The 21074-nt window shown below is 41.1% G+C and overlaps 1 protein-coding gene and 1 pseudogene across 1 annotated transcript in view; one reads left to right on the top strand and one right to left on the bottom strand.

The window, feature by feature from the left end:
* Nucleotides 1–3056: 3056 nt before the first annotated feature.
* Nucleotides 3057–20348, bottom strand: LOC136676075 (protein NLRC3-like; annotated as a pseudogene).
* The window catches only part of LOC136675541 (autophagy protein 5-like), a 74791-nt gene continuing 59467 nt past the window's right edge, over nucleotides 5751–21074 (top strand). Inside the window, exon 1 of the mRNA XM_066652131.1 lies at nucleotides 5751–5835. The gene's annotated coding sequence lies outside the window, so the exon portion shown is untranslated. The remainder of the gene's footprint in view (nucleotides 5836–21074) is intronic.

The raw sequence follows: 21074 nt of genomic DNA, 5'->3' as shown, positions 1-21074 counted from the left end.
TATAGGAACAGAACCGTCTCCAGCCTAGGAGCTGATGCTAAACCCAGGCACCTGCTCACAGTTACGGCTAATCCACAGGCTTTAGATGTTTAAAGAAATCAATGCAACCACTTAAAGCTGATTTTTTATAAATATACAGATTAAATTAGCATGCTAGTTTATGCTAATAAACTACAATGGGATGAGTTTATTTTATTCAAAACTTTCGTAATTAGTTCTTGACCTTAATTTACCGACGTTGAGCTCATCCCAGTGATAAACGCTATGTCCAGGCGTTTGTAGACAAGATTTATACTTTGTGAATTTGGTTATAAATAATGAACATTGCATGAATCACTATGGGATGTTTTGATGCATCTGCCCAGAGCCTAAGACAACCATACTCAGAGGCAAGTGTGGGTTAGAGGGGTAAAAATCCCTCCAGCATAGTGCTGTGGTGTAGCTAAAGTGCACCACCCTGTTCACTACATTTTGGGGTGAGTTGGACTGGTGTTACGAAATGTCTCACTCTGTTGCACGAGCGAGTGTCCACTTTAGCCCATATTGTGTTTAAGCTCACACACCACCTTTACCGGCCTCCACACCTTCTGTGATCCATCTGCTGAGGATCTGGTGTGTGAGGCACGTGCGATATCTGCCCTCTCTAAAAAGCTCTTTAGCCCTTACGACATCGACAATGTCAGCCACGTAAATCACGTTTACAAGACATGTTTAAAGACACTTAAAAATTAGAAGTCATCCAGATGTGTCGGACATATCTGACCTACAGTGACCTTTCCATCTGGATTTGGTCTGATCTGGGATGAAGAAAATTTTGACCGTATAAATGAGTGTTCATTTCGCAATGAATTAGCATCTCGTTTGCATCGTCCTCACTGGCGATATTAATATTATTGTCAACTCTATTATGTATGATAATTATAATGTATGATATATTAGTGAGGAAAAAATAAAAAAAGATTAAACACAGCGCTGACCACCCCAAACTGAGCACACAAAGAGCTCAGATTGTGCTCTGACTAATTACACTCTGCACAGTTTGAATATGCACCCACCGGGACTCCTCTATCAGCAGACTGCCAGATTTCAGGGCAGACAGTAGGGGGAGTATTTGTTATCTCTTTGTGTAATGGTTTAGAAGCATCACTGAAAGTTTCTAAGAGTTAAAGAACACTAATGGTCACATTAGTTACCATGATGTCATTTGCATAACGGACTGCTATTTGATTTTACTGAAACTTAGCCATATTAGCATGTCTTTCTGCAAAGTATTCAATCGTCCAAACTTGTGTTGTGTTCTCACCTGCGCGCTGCTAACTGTGTTTTCCAGCCTGTGGGAGATCCTGAGTATTTGATTACAGCAGGCTTCTCTCTTAATGCTTTAAAAGCAGCAGCGGAGTGGCCTCGGGTTTACCACGCTGCTGCCGGCCGCTGGGTGTTAGCTGTGAGTGGTGGAGCGTTACAGAAGCTTTTCGACTGTTCCTCGCTCCCTCAACCCGCTCCTCATTTCCCCTGGGAGAGTCCGAAGTGAAGCCAGTGTCCATCTATTCATTCTAATGACCCGTGCTTATTGATTAGCAGGTGAGGGGAGGGGTGGGCGGCTGGAGTAATGACCCTTTATCCTCTTCGTCCTGTCATTCACGCTGACAAAACGCACTCCACGCTTCCTGTAATGGATGGCCAGAAAGAAGAAGACCTGCTGGAACCTCACAGAGTTGCTCTCGCCTGAAGAACCTTCAGATAGGACCATGGCCGAATCGAAATGTATTGCACTTACTGTCTTTTACTGGAGGATCGAGTAGACGTTCTTCATTTTCAAGACCCAGTGTACTGCCCTAAAAACGTCTCCATTACAGATAAACAGTGCTTAAAGCTTCCATCTCTGAGAGAGAGGAGAAAATCAAGCTTTGCTGTCCACTAGAGATCTGACAACTCCAAGCCTTAACTGAGAAACGGAAATAGACAGAAAAGTACTGAACGTCAAACAAAGTCTCAGAGCCCAGACCTCCACATCACTGGGCCAGGGAAGTGTGACATAACAAAACTGAACTTTGGAAAAACCGCTTTTTAAAAAAAAACTATTCTTGTAAATATATAGTGGCTCTGATTCATTCTAAATATCAATTTTTATTTATTTATATGTTTATTTTTAAAGGTACAGGGTGAATGCAGTAAACACTGCACGTTAAATGAAGGTTGTTGTCTGAACTTAACACACTCCTGTAAATAAACAGAAATAAATGTGTGTATTTTCCTCACAGACGCTACATTAAATTCCTTTTTAATTCTGTGCTGACCGCTATCAGAAAGATGATTTTGGGATCCATAGCCAATCTTTTCAGAATAGCCTTCGCTTCTGGACGTCTCCATACAAATCGCTGAGGGCCTACAAGGAAGTGGCGCTGCAGTTTTGCGGCGCAGTAAACACGGAGGAATTTTCTTCCCTGACCACAGCTCGGACGCTCTGTTTTATATAAATCCCCCAAGTTTTCATGTAGCACGCTGCAAATTCATAACAGCAGCTTATTATGTTAACAGAAACTTGCTCTCTAAATGTGCGTGGGTGTGTGTGTGTGTGTGTGTGCGTGTGTGTTTGCCGGTATCAGATTTTAAATAGAGGAAAGTTCTTACTGGGATGAACTGACCTAATATAGACATTTTGGAGACAATTTACCAAAAGTCAGCAAAGCTTTACACCTACACAAGCCTTTAATGTCACCTGACATTAGCCAACATACAGACTTATAGGTCAAAGGTCATAAACAGCCTCTGTGGATCATGTGATCGTGAACGCCTGCAGAAAATGCAACCAACTTCTAAGACTCAATTGTAGATATTTTGGAAAAACTTCCCTGAAAAAAACTGAAGGCAAAGCAAAGGCTGTTTTATAAAATTCTTCTAATGTTTTAACCTCATCTCAGAGTGAGTAATGTTAGTTGACTATCTCCTGCCAGGATATCTCGGTCCCCATGGCAACCTGGTCTATGACTCCTACCATTGTCCTAGAAGATTGTCAGGAAATGCTCTGAGCATTAAACACTCGTGCCCAGGTCCCTTTACGCCTCCGTCTCTAATCTGACTCTCGATATGAGACGCATTCTGTCGTTTCTCTCTGAGCTGTAGGGAATGTCCCCAAGGTTCATTAAAGTCAAGGTCTGCATTCTGAGAGCACACAAAGAGAGCATCCCAGGCTTAAGCCTGAGACTCATCTGAACTTGAGCCTCAGCTTCAGTTTGAACTTTGGTCTGGGCTTGATTCTGAGCCTAAGCTTGAATCTCAGCCTGGGCTTCAGCTTGTACATGAGCCTAAGACTTAGCTTGAACTTGGACATGAGCCTAACTGTGGACCTGAGTCTGAGCATGAACTAAGACTTATCCTGAGTCTAAACTGAACCTGAGCCTACACCTGATTTCGATTCCTGAACATGAGCTGGCTCCTGAATCCGAGACTGGGCCTGTTTTTGGTCCAATTCTTATTCTGGATCTGAGTCTGATCCTAAGCTTGAACCTAGGCCTAATCCAGATTCTTAGCATGAGTCTGAGCCTGAGTCCCGGCTTCAATGTGATCCTGAGATTGAACCTATGCCTACGCCTGATTCTGAATCTGATTCTAAGCCTGAGCCTAAGCCTGGGCCCTGAGACTTAGCCTGAGTCAGAGTCTGAGGCTGCACTCCTCTTCTCAGAGAGAGACTGGACCCAGCTCTGGGAAGTGAACTCTGCTCACTATTGTTAAAGAATGCCCAGGTGACCCACATTACAGGCTTTAAAAGCAAGTCCTCCAGCTCGCCAGCAGACAACATTAGGCTTCTCAGCCCATCGATCGGAGCCCCGTCCAGGAGAACACCAGCCTGAGTGGCAGGGCCTGGGGATCACAGGTCAAACCATGAGCTCATCTTTACTCTTAAGGCTCGGCTGGAGCATTAATACAGAGTCTGACCAAAAGATTCTCCCGCTCCATGATCCTGAAGTGAAGAGCCTACACTCTTCTGGGGGAGAGGGACAACACTGTCTTCACCCTCAACATCTACATCTGAGGAGCTCTTGAGCAGGCACCTAACCCCCAAGCGGCCCCTGGGAGCTGAGGTAACTGCCTGCCACTCACTGTCCCTAATGAAATCTAGTGAAATCTTCAAGATACTGATAATATTAAGTTATTAAATTTCTATTTCAGTGGCCACATGGTTCTGAAGCATCAAAATGCAAATATCAGAACAGAGCAGGGTCCAAAAAGGTTTTGAAAGAAAACCTGACCGGGATGGAAAGCAGGATTAGCCAGACATGACATAACGGCGTAGTACTACAGCCTGACAGCCTCCTATTGCTTTCACATGTTTCCGTCTGTCAGGGTCTATAGGAAGCCTCGTAATCTAAGAAAGAAATGGCTAATGTGCTTCACTCTCTCCGAGCTGCTTTCCAGCAGGCTCATAAAACGCCGCCGTAGCCTCGCATTCCTGCCTCTTTCAACTGTAAATTAACACAGAGAAAAAGAGCAAGATTTGAGCCTCCGTCTGTCTCCGATGTTGACATAATATTTCCAGGCCTCTCAAGGTTCCGCAGACGTCTCAGAGCCCAGGGGTTTGGGGGGAGGGCGGTTGCGTAACAGCAGACCTGATGGATTCTGGCCCCTCACAAACTTCACCCAGCTCCACGTTCCCCAGTAGCGGCCCAGTCTATTAAAGAGACAGGAATCCCCTCACGTCCAGTATGCGATACGCACTGAGAATATACAGACAGAGAAGGTTTAACCCTTTAATGGTTCCCAAACTTTTTCTGCAGTGCAGTGCAATTTAAAGTGACAAATGACTTTTACTTTGGAATTATCATGTATTATATATGTGATAATTCTAAATATCACATTAATGGTTACATTGTGAATGAGTACATTCAATGGCCTTGCTCTCTCCTCTAGTGGGAGTGCCACCCCCCCCCCCCCCCACCCACACCTTGGGATCCACAGCTTTAAGGACTATTAAAATGAATGTTTCAGTAACAACTATGGCCTACTATAAGCTGTTGAGATGTGCAAATTACACACAAACACACACACACACTATTACATCAGGCACACTACATGACTGAAGTGTGAGACACTGGTACAATTACCAGCACAGATGTATTTGGAGAGTCCCAGTCACCTCCTTGTGAATCATGTGGTAAGTATGCTAACCTTTACAGCACTGACTCTGGGGTATTCTCCCAATTTGTAACAAGCTGCCTTGCTCCCAGTCTCCTTCAGCAAGCTGTGTAGGCAGCACTGGGTCACTTATCAAATCCACAATCATGCCCTCCTCCTGCTAACGTTAACATTAAGAGAATCATTACAACTTAGCATTTTGGCTTGTTAGCTATTTAGGCTAAAAGCAATAGCCTCGGCTAGCAGAACTAGCTACCTTACTAATCTACAAATACCTTTGATCTAGGCCAAAAATGATCAAACAGACCTGAAATATTAAGTACCATCTCCATGTAAACTAGTAGTGCCTCTGTAGGATGGTCACTGTGAACTGAGACGCAGTTAAGTGTCAGAGAGTGGTCAGAAAATAAGAGTAGCTCCATAGAGTTGAAGTAGACATGACACCATCAGGCAGAGGAAATATTCCAGAGCCAAACACCCCCCTCACATCAGAGGAAATGGGACAATTTGCTCAAGAACAGCCAGTCAGTTTGTCTGGATGAGTCTGGAAGAGCGCTCATAAACCACAGGGTCACAACAACATTCTCAGACTTTCAAAAGGTGGTCAGTCTGGGTCAGAGGTTAATCTAAACTGGGAAACAGGAAAAGTGAAGCCTATAAAGGACTGGGGATTTGGAGACGGGACACTGGAAAACATGTGAGGTCAGAATCTTTGTCAGTGATTTGTCAGGGATTACCTAAATTAATATAGAATTTATTCTATGTGATTTTCATTAAGCTAAATGGTTACATCACAGATGGAAGATTCATATTTTCAAAAATGTAAACCCAAGAATCTCGGAAATGGCAATTTTCTGAAAAAGTCTAAGGTAATTATTCAAATTATTTAGCAAGAATATCTCGGTATCTGCTTTATTTATGAAAGAAGGAGATTTTCATATCTTTATGTTTTTAACACACAAAGACCTGCTTATCGGATGAACGTCATAGTTCGGTAAATACATGTCTATTAGCCTGGGTTGCCACCTAGTGGACATTGATTGCCTATGCATTTCAAACAAAACGAACCATTCCTGAGGTCCCTGTTGAGGAAGGGTGTCAGAAACCTCTGAATAAAATTATACACATAATTTTGAAAAATATAAAATATGATGCTCCAGTTGTACATTATATACATATTTTTAATTGTATATGTTTAACATGACCAGTGTTATTAATTCATTAACTGTCATAGCAAAAACTATAAAGACTATAACAGCACAACATTTAATATTTTATTATTTTATACTTAAAATAACCACTGGGTATCTTCCTTCACTGGACTCAGAGATAAATAAAGCCCTTAAGGCAAGAGAAAAATGTTATTATTGTAAAAAAAAAAATGACACAAATCTTAAATATTTTATTTGATTTTCAGACTTACTTTTAATGGCTTATTAATATAGAAGAGAAAAATCACTGTAGACTTTCACACAAAGATAAAGCAACTAGATGTGGTAATGACATCACACAGAAGAAACTGAATAGAATAGAAACTAATATAATACAAGATTGAAAAACCTGTTCAAATATTCTGCGAAAGGAGATCCTACACCAATGTGTAGGTAGTGGTGTGTAGGTATGTGTATGTAGCTCACACATCAATCTTTACAAAACTAATTATACTGTATAATGCACATTTCAGTTCATTTATTTCTATACATTTCTATAAAGATATTCTTTCTACATTCCCTGAGTTATAACACAAACACAGACCACTATGGCCACTACTATCCTTTGCAGTGGTGTGTAGGCTACATTTGTAAATTGTTATAAATAACAGTATGTCACTGTCAAAAACATATAAAACAAAAAAAATTAATTATACAAATCCAACATGTGATTCTCCAAATTTATATAAATATATTTGGTGTGTTCTCCCTGTGTCCGCGTGGGTTTCCTCTGGGTGACTGTCTGTGAGGAGTGTGGTGTGTTCTCCCTGTGTCTGCGTGGGTTTCCTCCAGGTGACTGTCTGTGAGGAGTGTGGTGTGTTCTCCCTGTGTCTGTATGGGTTTCCTCCGGGTGACTGTCTGTGAGGAGTGTGGTGTGTTCTCCCTGTGTCCGCGTGGGTTTCCTCTGGGTGACTGTCTGTGAGGAGTGTGGTGTGTTCTCCCTGTGTCTGCGTGGGTTTCCTCCAGGTGACTGTCTGTGAGGAGTGTGGTGTGTTCTCCCTGTGTCTGTATGGGTTTCCTCCGGGTGACTGTCTGTGATGAGTGTGGTGTGTTCTCCCTGTGTCCGCGTGGGTTTCCTCTGGGTGACTGTCTGTGAGGAGTGTGGTGTGTTCTCTCTGTGTCTGCGTGGGTTTCCTCTGGGTGACTGTCTGTGAGGAGTATGGTGTGTTCTCCCCGTGTCCGCGTGGGTTTCCTCTGGGTGACTGTCTGTGAGGAGTGTGGTGTGTTCTCCCTGTGTCCGCGTGGGTTTCCTCTGGGTGACTGTCTGTGAGGAGTGTGGTGTGTTCTCCCCGTGTCCGCGTGGGTTTCCTCCGGGTGACTGTCTGTGAGGAGTGTGGTGTGTTCTCCCTGTGTCCGCGTGGGTTTCCTCTGGGTGACTGTCTGTGAGGAGTGTGGTGTGTTCTCCCCGTGTCCGCGTGGGTTTCCTCTGGGTGACTGTCTGTGAGGAGTGTGGTGTGTTCTCCCCGTGTCCGCGTGGGTTTCCTCCGGGTGACTGTCTGTGAGGAGTGTGGTGTGTTCTCCCCGTGTCCGCGTGGGTTTCCTCCATTAAAGCAGTAAGAACTACCATCTGCAAGGCAAGGCATAAGAAACAAAAATAAATGATTAAAAGCTTAAAATATCAAGGAGTGTGGAGGAGTTTACATTAAATTTTCTTTTTATTACACCGCATGTGAGCAGATATCAAATGTGAATCTTAATATAAATAAAGTCACTAAAGGCAGTGTGGTTTTATATGTTTTTTGCCTCTAAAAACCCCTCACACTGTTACATTTCATAAACAAAATTTCATAAACATTATTTATAAAACTCAGACCCCACATGCAGTTCAGGACAGAACATATAATGGCTGTACTAATATTTGAACTGTAGACACTGTTACCCCTTGTTCTTATCACCATTACTGTAAAGAGTTGAACTGTTTACATATCAACAAATGCATTTGGAGTTCCTCCTAAAAATAGATCTTTTTATGATCTTTTTATTCCTAAGATATTACTTACATGAGTTTGTCCAGTTTAGAATGTTGATTCTTCTTTAAAGCAAGCAGCCCATTCACGCCGGAGTCCTGCAGCTTATTTCCACTCAAGTAAAGCTCTCTCAGATTGGAGTTTGGGTGTATGGCTGAAGCAAGAGCTGCACAGCTTTTCTCTGTGAGTTTACAACGGCACACACTGGAGGAACAATAAATGCATATTTCTTAGAGCATATTCGGCGGTAAATGTGTGTGACTAAGAAAGTCTTATTTATATATTTTTTTTTTACAAAACCATAATTCATTCATTGTCCATACGCACTTATCCAGTTCAGGGTCGCGGTGGGTCACTGGGCGCAAGGTGGGAACACACCCTGGAGGGGGCTTCACAGTGCGATATACACTCACACATTCACTCACATACTCACACCTACGGACACTTTTGAGTTGCCAATCCACCTGTAGCGTGTGTTTTTGGACCGTGGGAGGAAACTGGAGCACCCGGAGGAAACCCACACAGACACAGGGAGAACACACCACACTCCTCACAGACAGTCACCCGGAGGAAACCCACGCAGACACAGGGAGAACACACCACACTCCTCACAGACAGTCACCCAGAGCGGAACCCGAACCCACAACCTCCAGGTCCCTGGAGCTGTGTGACATTATATTGAACACCTTTTTTGTGGATTCAAGAGATGTGATATAGACATCCAGCATTGAATGGGAGTTTATGTATAAGTCAGCTGTTTATTTATTAACACAGAGAAAAAGAATAAAACATTTATTTAACAACTAAATATATTTTATTATTTAAAAATAAATGTATTACTTACTGTAGCTTTTCAAGATTACAATGTGGATTTCGCAGCCCAGCACAGAGTAGTTCAACCCCTGTGTCCTGTACCTTATTGCTACTCAGCTCCAACTCTCTTAGACTAGAGGATCTGGCAACCCGTTTGGCTGTTTCTGTACCCGTTTGGAAGCTGTTTTGATCGCTCGGGTTTTCCTGTTTACTCGTTTCCATTGTTATTTCTATATTTATATCTGTTTTTATAACCTACTAACCATCCATAGATCTATCTTTTAGATTGTCTCCGCAGGAATATTCATTACAGAGGCACTAAAACTGCCACCGGACCCTGGAGTAACGTTCTTGGTGTAAGTTACTAAAATTCACTAAAAGCGGTAAGTACCTGCAATTCCATGGCTACTACTGGCTGTTTTGCCTGCTCAGAGTGTGGCATGTTTAGTTTAACGCCCTTTTCCACCTCTAGCGATAAATATAGTGGTTGTATTTGTAGTAAGTGTCAGCTAGTTAGCTCTCTGGTGGATAAAGTGGACCAGCTAGAAGTGCGCATCCGGAGCTTATTATTGTTGAGGGATAAACAGCGAGACTCAGTGTTAGCAACTCCGGGTGCCTTAGGGAGAGTTAGCACCCCCACGACTCCGGCGTTAGAGCCCTCACAGCGGGGTGAATGGGTGACGTCTCGGCGTCATAGCCGGAAAGCTAAGGCTGATGCTAACGCTGAGGCCAAAGCTAGCCCACCGGGACACCACGCTCCTCCGATTCGCGTGTCAAACAGGTTTGCCCCGCTCAGCGAAGCACCCGCTGAGGAGCCTGTTAAGAGTGCTCTGGTTATAGGAGACTCTATTGTTCGGCACGTGAAATTAGCTACTCCTTTAGGGGCGCCGGCAGTAACAGTTAGCTGTTTATCGGGAGCCAGAGCGCCGGATATTAGTGGCAACCTTAGACTGTTAGCTAATAGGAGATATTCGAGGGTAGTCATTCATGTAGGGGCCAATGATATTCGTCTGCGGCAGTCTGAGGTAACTAAGGGTAATATTACAGAGGTGATTAAACTGGCCCAGACTATGTCCGATGCCGTAATCTGCTCTGGTCCCATACCAATGCGGCGTGGCGACGAAGCTTACAGCAGACTTTGGGCGTTAAACTGCTGGATGTCCAAGTGGTGTTCCGAAAATCAAGTGGGCTTTATAGACAATTGGTTACGTTTTGAGGGCAAGCCTGGTCTTATAGGTAGGGATGGTATCCACCCCACGCGGGAGGGTGCTGCCTTACTTTCTTGCAGTATAGCACATAGTCTTTTAGTTAGTCGGCAGAGTAGTGTAGATAGCTGCTGACAATCCAGAGCCGGGACCAGGCCGCAGACAGACAGGCTAAACCGACCGTCTGCGAACTGTCTTGAGACGTCACCCAGGTTCAACTGTATTGAGACTGTGTCTTTCCCCCGAACTAAATGTAAAAGTAGAAAAACAAAATCAGCCTGTTTCAGCAACCTAATCAATATTAAATCATACACAACACCTAGCAGCAACACCTCAGAACTAAAATTTGGGTTACTCAACATAAGATCACTAAACTCAAAAGCACTCATCGTAAATGATATTATAAGTGATCATAAATTCAATGTTTTCTGTCTCACGGAAACGTGGGTTAAACCAAATGAATATTTAGCACTAAATGAAGCCACCCCCCTAGGCTATAATTATGCACATAGCCCAAGAATATCAGGCAAAGGAGGTGGAGTATGTGTAATTTACCAAAATACCCTAGAAATTAGTCTTAAACAATGTGACACCTTCTCTTCTTTTGAGGTTCTCTCCACTATTATTACAAATCCGGTCACAAAAAAGGACGCATTTTTATTATGCAACATTTACAGACCACCAGGGCCTTACTTAGAATTTCTGAAAGAATTCAGCGATTTTGCTACAAACCTAGCGGTGTGCAATCATAAAGTTATAATTGTAGGAGATTTCAATATCCATTTTGAGAAGGAAAGTGACCCACTAAAAAAGGCATTTACCTCAATCTTAGACTCTATTGGTATTACTCAAAATGTAACAGGGCCTACACACTACTGCAGCCACACTTTAGACTTAGTTCTGACACTAGGTCTTAACATTGACAAAATTAATATCTTACCGCAATCCTCAGCAATCTCCGATCATTACTTAATTTCATATGAGCTACGTTTTATCCATAATATATGTAAGAACCCTCGCTATTCTACAAGGCGTATAATAAAACCATCTACCGCCCTACAATTTATAGAAAACCTACCAGAACTATCGACCCCAGTTCCAACTCCATCAGACCAAATGGACCTAGATGTACTAACTGATTACCTAGAAAATACCTGTCGATCTACTTTAGAAAAGGTAGCACCACTTAAACATAAAAGTATAAGACAGAAAAAGCTCGCACCATGGTATAACGATAAGACCCGTACTTTAAAACAAACATTACGAAAACTAGAGCGGAAATGGCGATCAACCAAGCTTGAAGTGTTCCATTCTGCCTGGAAGGACAGCCTTATAGAGTATAGAAATGCCCTCACTAAAGCTCGCTCAGCATATCTGGCCTCGCTGATCTCCCATAATAAAAATAATCCGAGAGCACTGTTTAGTGTGTTTTCTAGAATTACAAAAAATCAAGCAGGTTCTGAACAACTAATTCCAGCAACTCTCACCAGTAAAGATTTTATGGACTTTTTTAATAATAAAATTGAGAATATTAGACAACAAACTCTAGCCACAGGATCAAATCCATCCTGGCTGCCACCTGATGTGAATGAAATAAAACATAATATAACTGTAAAAGAAAGACTTGAAACCTTTTGCCCACTCCCACAATTAGAACTAGAGAAGATTATCACCTCCGCAAACTGTACAACTTGCACACTTGATGCAATTCCCACAAAGTTGCTCAAAGAAGTACTACCAGCTATTATTGATCCTCTTTTAACTATAGTAAACTCATCGCTTAGTCTGGGCCATGTACCCAAAGCTTTTAAACTAGCAGTTATTAAACCTATGATCAAGAAACCAAATCTTGATGCTAGTACACTGTCTAATTACAGGCCTATTTCTAATTTGCCATTTCTGTCTAAGATCTTAGAAAAAGCTGTGGCCCAACAACTTAGTTCATATCTACATAAGAATCATATATATGAAAAATTCCAATCTGGATTCAGGCAACATCATAGTACAGAGACAGCTCTAGTCAAGATAACAAATGATCTTCTTCTTGCCTCTGATCAAGGCCACGTATCCCTGTTGGTGCTTCTTGACCTAAGCGCAGCCTTCGATACAATAGACCACAATATTCTCATAGAAAGGTTAGAAAACATGGTTGGAATCACAGGGACAGCCCTATTATGGTTTAAATCTTACTTAACGGAACGTTATCAATTCGTAAAAGTAAACAATCTAAATTCAAATTATTCTAAAGTAAGATTTGGAATTCCACAAGGCTCTATTTTAGGACCATTATTATTTACATTATACATGTTACCGCTAGGCACAGTTATAATAAACCATGACATTAACTTTCACTGTTACGCAGACGACACACAATTGTATATTTCAGCCAAGCCCGATGACAAACACAGATTAAAGAAAATAGAGGACTGTGTAAAAGACGTGAAAGGCTGGATGTTGCGTAATTTCCTCCTCCTAAACAGCAACAAAACAGAGGTCCTGCTTTTGGGTCCAAAAGTGACAAGAAATAAATTATCAGACTTAATTTTAAATCTAGCTAACTTTCCAGTTAAACCTGGTTCAGCAGCAAAAAATCTTGGTGTCATAATTGACCCGGATTTATCATTTGATCAACACATAGGTAGTATCACTAGGACAGCTTTTTTACATCTTCGCAATATTGCTAAGATTAGAAATGCCTTATCCCTCCAGGACGCAGAAACATTAGTACATGCCTTTATTACTTCAAGGCTTGACTACTGTAACGCACTACTGTCAGGATGCACCAGCAGCAATTTAAGAAAACTTCAACTAGTTCAAAATGCTGCAGCTAGGGTCCTCACTAAAACTAGAAAATTTGAACATATCAGCCCAGTTTTATCATCACTTCATTGGCTGCCTGTTAAATTCCGCATTGACTACAAAATTTTGTTATTAACATATAAAGCCCTACATGGGCTTGCTCCTGAATATCTTCAAGATACAATTTCCTATTATGAGCCCCCACGTTCACTCAGATCACAGAATACTGGATTTTTAAATGTTCCCAGAATTCAGAAGGCCTCAGCTGGGGGAAGAGCCTTTTCTTATAAAGCCCCCCAACTCTGGAATGATCTTCCAGAAAATGTTCGGGACTCAGACACAGTCGCAATCTTCAAATGTAGGCTAAAAACTCATTTGTTTAGTTTATCATTTGGTAGCTAATGCTCCCCCATAGATAAAGGCGGCAGATCCGGGGGGTCCATGGACACAGGGAATTATAGTAAACTGAGATGCTGGTGCTGTCGTCCCGCCGTTTCTCGCGATCACTCAGGTTTGTTGACGGTGGAGCGGAGGGATGCCAGTGTTTCAGGATGCTCCCGTGTCTGTGTGTCCTCCTGGTTCTCTCCTTTTAGTTAATGCTGTCATAGTCAGATCTGCCGGAGTCATTAGCCACACTCTGGAAATTTTCATATTTTCTACTTTACAAACACAAAACAGTTCAAAACTAATTCCATCCCTTTACATCTTTCCGAGTAAACGACTGCCCACCTGTCTGTCTGGACACTGATGGATGACTGTCGAGATCCTCCTCCACGCTTCAGACCAGCTGCCCACGCTCCAGCAACCACCAAGTGCCTTGAAGCTGTCCCTACACTGAAGTTCTCATGGACTACTAACTATCATCACCAGTAGATTGACCAGAGGAGGATGGGTCACCCCTTGTGAGCCTTGGTTCCTCCCAAGGTTTCTTCCTCAGCTGGGGGAGTTTTTCCTTGCCACTGTCGCCCCTGGCTTGCTCACTTGAGGGTTTTACATTTGTCTTTACATTTCATGTCAAATCTTGTCTTACTGGAATTCTGTGAAGCTGCTTTGTGACAACATCAGTTGTGAAAAGCGCTATATAAATAAATTTGATTTGATTTGAAGCTGAGGACTGAGGCCAGAGCTTCACAGCTTTTATCAGAGAGCATGCACCCAGACAGCCTATGGGATTGAAGTCAATGATAAAACTGACTTAAATCCATTTTAAGTCTTGAAGTGACTCACTTAAACACCAATTACAATGCTTCTTCAGTTGCAGTACTTTGTAATAGCACTTTATTATAGCTATAACAATTAGTATACAGGGTGGGCCATTTATGTGGATACACCTTAATAAAATGGGAATGGTTGGTGATATTAACTTCCTGTTTGTGGTACATTAGTATATGGGAGGGGGGAAACTTTTCAAGATGGGTGGTGACCATGGCGGCCATTTTGAAGTCTGCCATTTTGGATACAACTTTTGTTTTTTCAATGGGAAGAGGGTCATGTGACACATTATTGGGAATTTCACAAGAAAAACAATGGTGTGCTTGGTTTTAACGTAACTTTATTCTTTCATGAGTTATTTGCATGTTTCTAAATATAAAATGTGTTCAAAGTGCTGCCCATAGTGTTGGATTGTCAAGGCAACCCTCTTCTCCCACTCTTGACACACTGATAGCAACACCACCTTCAAATGACCCCAAAGATAAAGGTCTAAGGGGGTCAGATTGGGAGACCTTGGGGACCATTCAACTGGCCCACGACGACCAATCCACTTTCCAGGAAACCGTTCATATAGGAATGCTCGGACCTGACATCCATAATGTGGTGGTGCACCATCTTGCTGGAAAAACTCAGGGAACATGCCAGCTTCAGTGCATAAAGAGGAAAACACATCATCATGTATTTCATTGTACATCATTTCCTATATCCAGTGGCCTTGAGGTTTCCATTGATGAAGAATGGCCCCACTGTCTTTGTACCCCATATACCACACCATACCATCAAGATGTGCAGCACCTGAAACTATGGATACTGGAAGCCTGTGCTAGCATTTCTCCTGCGGTGTTGCTATCAGTGTGTGAAGAGTGGGAGAAGAGGGTTGCATTTACAATCCAACACAATGGGCAGCACATTGAACACATTTTAAGAGTGGTCAGAAACTTGTAAATAACTCATGAAAGAATAAATTTCATTTAAAAAAAAAGTTGGATCCGACTTCAAAATGGCCACCATGGTCACCATCCATTTTGAAAAGTTTCCCCCTTCCCATATACTAATGTGCCACAAACAGGAAGTTAATATCACCAACCATTCCCATTTTATTAAGGTGTATCCATATAAATGGCCCAGTCTGTAGAATAATTATGTGTGTTAGTATGCATGACTAGTTAGTTTTCACTCTGTAGACCTTTACACAAATGTATTATTCCTGAATCCAACATCTGCTTGTTATCTCTTAGATTCAGCTCTTTTAGACAGGAGGAGTTTTAGCTGAGAGCTGAAGCAAGAGATTCGCAGCTTCCAACCCCAAGATTACAGTATCTCAGCCTAAGTAGCAAATCAAAATGTATTATCACTACCAGAAAAAAAATTTGTTTAAATTGTATAATCTCTGTATAATAATACAAATAAGTACACACATTCTACATCTCTCTAAATTAATTCATTCCTTCATTCATTCATTCATTATCTGTAACCCTTATCCAGTTCAGGGTCGCGGTGGGTCCAGAGTCTACCTGGAATCATTGGGCGCAAGGCGGAAATACACCCTGGAGGGGGCACCAGTCCTTCATAGGGCAACACACACACACACACACACATATTCACTCACACACTCACACCTACAGACACTTGTGAGTCGCCAATCCACCTACCAACTTATGCTTTTGGACCGTGGAAGGAAACCGGAGCACCTGGAGCACCCGGAGGAAACCCACACAGACACAGAGAGAACACATCTCTCTAAATATCTACTAGAAATGTATTTACTATTTCCAGTTGGAGTATAAATATCACAAAAAATTATTTTTTTTTATTATTACTCTAGTGTTTCCAGTTTGCAATGTAGACTTGCTAGTCCAGTGCAGAATAACTTCATTCCAGTATCCCTTAATCTGTTCTCTCTGAGGTTCAGCTCAATAGTTTTAATTGGTTTGTGCTAAAAGCAGATGCAAGTGCCTTGCAGCCTTTGTCTGTAAGGCTACATCCCTTCAACCTCAGTGGAAAAACAACAAATTTGTTTTCAGAATAAAATAACTTTTTTGTGCGCCCATCAAAAAATAAAAGAAGAGAAAACTGAAAAGTGAAAGAGAAATGCTCAGTACCAAAACATGCAATGTCATACTGAAACTTACTTTGCTGATCTGGCTGTTTTGACAGCTGGTAACAGCCTCAGAAGGACGTCATCAGGAGTGAGAAATTTATTTAAATCATTCATGGGTGTTCCTATGTATTTCCTCAAGTCAAAGTCGTTCAGCTCCTCCACTAATTTGTGAAACTCAAAAGTCAGGGTTGACCACTTCTCAGGTATAAGCATCACAACAGAGAGTGCTCGTGTGCTTTTTTCCAGTATCTCCACAATTGAATAATGGTTTAGTTCTACAAGACAGTAGAACAAATTGATCCTTCGGTCAGAAGAGGGATCCTCTCTGATTTTCGTCTTGATGTACTCTACGGTTTCCTCGTTGCTCTTTGAGATGTCGCCTGACTCTTCAAAGAGATTTTGCAGAAGACTCTGACTGGACTCCAAAGACAGGCCAAGAAGAAAATGGAGGAAAAGATCAAGGTGACCATTCTCACTCTTTAACGCCATGTCCACAGCAGCCTTGTGAAATTCAAAAATCGATGAAGCCTTGAGAAGAAACACAAGTTCGGTGGTCGGATCAGACACTTGATCTGACTTGATAAAACAGTAGAACACATATAAAGCTGCAAGATGTTCCTGAATGCTCAAATGCACAAAACTGAAAACCTTTCTCTGAGCCAAACCAAACTCTTCTCGAAAGATCTGTGTGAACAATCCTGAGTACACAGATGCTTCTTTGATATCAATTCCACATTTTTTCAGGTCTGTCTCATAGAAAATTAAGTTGCCCTTACATAGCTGCTGAAAAGCCAGATTCCCCAATTTTAAAATCATTACTTTGTCTGTTTATTTAACCTCTGTGTACTTTTCATGCTTGATGCGTGTTTGTATAATCAGAAAATGGGTGTACATTTGCGTTAGTGTGTTAGGAGTCTCTTCATTTTCCTCTTGACACAGTGTCCTCTCTAGAACTGCAGCAGAAAGCCAACAGAAAACTGGTATGTGGCACATTATATAAAGGCTCCTGGATGATTTAATGTGCATGATGACTTTGTTTGCCAGGCTCTGGCTAGTGATTCTCTTGCGGAAGAACTCTTCCTTCTGGGGGTCATTAAATCCTCGTACCTCAGTTACCCGGTCAATAAACGCTGAAGGAATCTGACTGGCTGCTGCTGGCCGAGAGGTTATCCAGATAAGAGCAGATGGAAGCAGATTACCCCTGATGAGACTTGTCAACAGGCTGTTCACTGAGGCGCATTTTCTTACGTCAGAACACCTCTCTCTTTTTTGAAAATTCAAAGGAAGTCGACACTCATCTAGACCATCAAAAATGAGCAAGATCTTGTAGTTGCTGATTTCTTCTAAACCTTGTATCTCCTTAAAAAAGTGGTGAAGAAGATCCACCAAACTGAGTTTTCTCTCCCGCATCAAATTGAGCTCCCTAAATGGAAGTGGAAGTATTATCTGAATATCTTGATTGGCTTCTCCTTCGGCCCAGTCCAGTATGAACTTCTGCACTGAGATTGTTTTTCCAATGCCTGCAACTCCTTTCGTCATGACAGTTCTGATCTTCTGCTGTTGACCGGGCGTGGTTTTGAAAAGTTCATTGCATCTCACAGGTATGTCTTTTCTCGCTGGCTGCAAAGATGTTTTCTCAATGAGTCTGACCTCATGGTTTCTACTAATTTCTCCACTCTCACCTTCTATGATGTATAGGTCTGTGTAGATGTGACTTAGTAAGATGGGATTTCCATGCTTTGCTGTTTCATTAAACACAAACTGACTTGTCTGCTTCAGATTCAGTTTGTGATTTTTAAGAAGCTCTTTCTCAGGCCTTAAAAAAATATTTAAACAAATACAATGTTCATAACAAGTTTAATGTAAAATGAAACATGGAAAGATATCAATCCTTTAAACTTAGAATAATTAATCACAAATATAAGGAAAAAAATAAGACATCTCAAAAATAAAATGAATAGCAATCAAAAAAAAAATAGTGAAACTACTTCAAAGGACAATATCCATTTATTCGTTCATTGTCTATAACCAGTTCAGGGTCGCGGTGGGTCTGGAGCCTACGTGGAATCACTGGGCACAAGGCGGGAACACACCCTGGAGGGGGCGCCGGTCCTTCACAGGGCGACACACACTCACACATTCACACCTGTGGCCACTTTGAGCATCCGTACACGGGGAGGACACACCAAACTCCTCACAAACCTCAAACTCCTCACCAACCCACAGCCCCAGGACACTACCTGTTGCTGTTAAAAATAAATATAAGCTACCCTAAAACATTGTGAAACCTATGTCTTTACGCAACATAATAAATAACAATCAACAGATTCTCCCACCTGTGTTCAGAAAAATCTTCATTGCAAATGGGGCCTGTGTGTTCAATAAACTGGTTGCTCTTCACAGTCTCACATCTATGTTCTGGTAAAGTCGATGCCTGACAAAATGGCCTTCAGAACCAAAGATATATATTGTAAAAACCTTATATTTTAATAATAAATATGAAGAATTTACAAACATTTTAACAGAACATTGCAAAGCACTTTTACCCGTGTTTAGACTGACAGTTTCCTTTTTGAAAATAGTCCTTGAAGTCCATAGAGTTGTCACTCTTCATGGACACACAGCTGGATTCTGGAGAAGTTGCTGTCTCCTGCTGGAGTGTCCTTCAAAAACAGAAATGCACAGGAGAATGTCATCTTAAAATCCAATAAGTCTAAAGTCATTAATTAAATTTTAAGTGCATTTTAAGATCATAGGCACCTTTTAAATGATCTACAGCAATGTGAAATAATACATGATATGTGCAGCACAGTAATCAGTAGAGTACATACTTTTGACAACAAACAATACATTGAATTATAATTAGCATGTACAGTGAATAATATTCACCTTCCATAGGAAAACCAATCATATTAAAAAACAGTGTTTTGCAAGTTTGACACTGTTGACATTAAAGTGGGATATTGAAAGAACTCATCAAATTATAAAACATAGACACAGATTTTTCTAAACCAAAAATAATAAAAACAATTTAAAGACATGGAAAATATTTCTTACCTGTGATTAGCTGAACTCTTTTCTTTTTGAAAATAGGTCCTACATTCCTTAGAGTTATCACTCTTCAATGACACACAGCTGTGGTCTGATAAAGTCGCAGTCTCCTGCTGAAGTTTCCTTCAGAAAGACAAATAAGCATACAAACGTCATCTTTACAGATGTTAAATAATCACTTGCAAAGTGTAAAACAGTGCAATTAACTACAGAGATTTTATTATTATTATTATTTAAATGAAAATGCTGTTAGCAATGTGTAAATTTAATTTACCCTCTGATTTAAAGAGGGATTTATTCCCACTTTTCAGTCCAAAATTATTAAGTATGACCTGGTTAGAGTTTACTAGTATTGTATGCTTCACCTTGTCTTGGCACTGCTTCAGCTGTATTCAGTCAACTGTACATTTATAAACATTATTATATATCACAGTTGGTGAAGTTGGTAAAATAAAATATCAAATAAAAAACTGAAAATTGGGGCATGCAATATTATTCGGCCCTCTTAATAATATTGCATATTTTATTTTATTCACGATTGTGTCCCACTTGTTGTTGATTCTTCACAGAAAAATTAAAATTTCATATATTTATGTTTGAATCCTGAAATGTGGCAAAAGTTTGAAAAGTTCAAGGGGGCCAAATACTTTCGCAAGGCACTATATATTCTGCTGTTGCATCCGTGGTCTCTTCCCTGCAGTTACATAAGCATGGCATGCTGTACTCTGGGTTGCTCTGTAGCGGATGGATGCTCTCATTTGATTGGTTGTCATGTAGGTTATGTTCAAAAACATAGACAGCTAGGGTTAGTTTCCAACCTATACCGAACCACCTCTATCCCCCCCAACTCCAACATCCTAACAACTTGAACGTTAATAATTATCAAAATTATGAAGAACTTGAATTACTGTGTATTTCCAGATTCTGTTTAAAAACAGCTGTGTAGTCTGCCTTCCAAGCATCACAGAAAAACAACTGTAACTCAAATGCTTTTGCCATATGATATGACAATGAACAAGGTCCTTTCCCATGGGCTTCAGAAAATATCTTTCTTATCTATGCGAAGCATATACAGTGAAATTCTGTAAAAATCATACAGCTGATAGCCAAGAGGTCCCTCTGTTTAATAAGAGTAGAATGGTTTAGGCATTATGGGTAATTTTTGAGAAATCCATATCGGTATATATTGAGTATGACTCTATGAGAAACGTATACAGTGAAATCTTAACAAAATCATACAGTTGGTAGACAAGATGCCCCTCTGTTTAATGACAGTAGAATGGTTTAGGCATTATGGGTAATTTTTGAGAAATCCATATCGGTAAGTGTTCAGTATGAGTTTATGAGAAAAGTACACAGTGAAATTCTACCAAAATCATACAGGTAATAGCCAAGAGGTCCCTCTGTTTAATGACAGTACAGTGGTTTAGGCATTATGGGTAATTTTTGAGAAATCCATATCAGTAAATATGTAATATGACTTTATGAGAAAAATACACAGTGAAATTCTACCAAAATCATACAGTTAATAGCCAAGAGGCCCCTCTGTTTAATGACAGTGGAATGGTTTAGGCATTATGGG

The sequence above is a fragment of the Hoplias malabaricus genome, chromosome X1 (assembly GCF_029633855.1).
Source record: "Hoplias malabaricus isolate fHopMal1 chromosome X1, fHopMal1.hap1, whole genome shotgun sequence".
NCBI classification, from domain to species: domain Eukaryota; kingdom Metazoa; phylum Chordata; class Actinopteri; order Characiformes; family Erythrinidae; genus Hoplias; species Hoplias malabaricus.
This window is presented reverse-complemented; position numbering and strand designations above follow the sequence as displayed.